Raw genomic sequence first — 494 nt, 5'->3', positions numbered from 1 at the left:
ATTCATGATAATGTTAACGTTATTGATAATGATAACTGAATCATGCATTCCATTGCCATAAGTACTCGAAACATACTGATAACCTTCCTGCTAAAATTATCAGCATTACCATTATTTCCATCACAACTACTATAACCACCTCATCAACTGTCATGTCTTCTTTCATTACTATTTTATCAACTATGATGTATTCTCTTATTACTATTGAATCAACTATTTTACCAACTTTTATTTATTCATTCATTATCTTTAGTTTTTGGCTGAGGAGAACCCATGCCAAAGGGCAGTGGGTTTTTGCAGGCAAGTCTACTGATACTGGCAAACTTTTGTACAGTGAAAGAGAATTACTTGATAATGCTACATGCTGTTATAAAAGGTCATAGTGATTCAATACCAGATTCTGTTCAGCTTGAATATCGTAACTGGAGTTTTCGTTCTGATTGTTATCGAGAAAGAAATATGTACAATGAGGAGAGTAATTTGCCCTGTTAGTC

The sequence above is a fragment of the Penaeus monodon genome, chromosome 24, assembly GCF_015228065.2.
Source record: "Penaeus monodon isolate SGIC_2016 chromosome 24, NSTDA_Pmon_1, whole genome shotgun sequence".
NCBI classification, from domain to species: domain Eukaryota; kingdom Metazoa; phylum Arthropoda; class Malacostraca; order Decapoda; family Penaeidae; genus Penaeus; species Penaeus monodon.
This window is presented reverse-complemented; position numbering follows the sequence as displayed.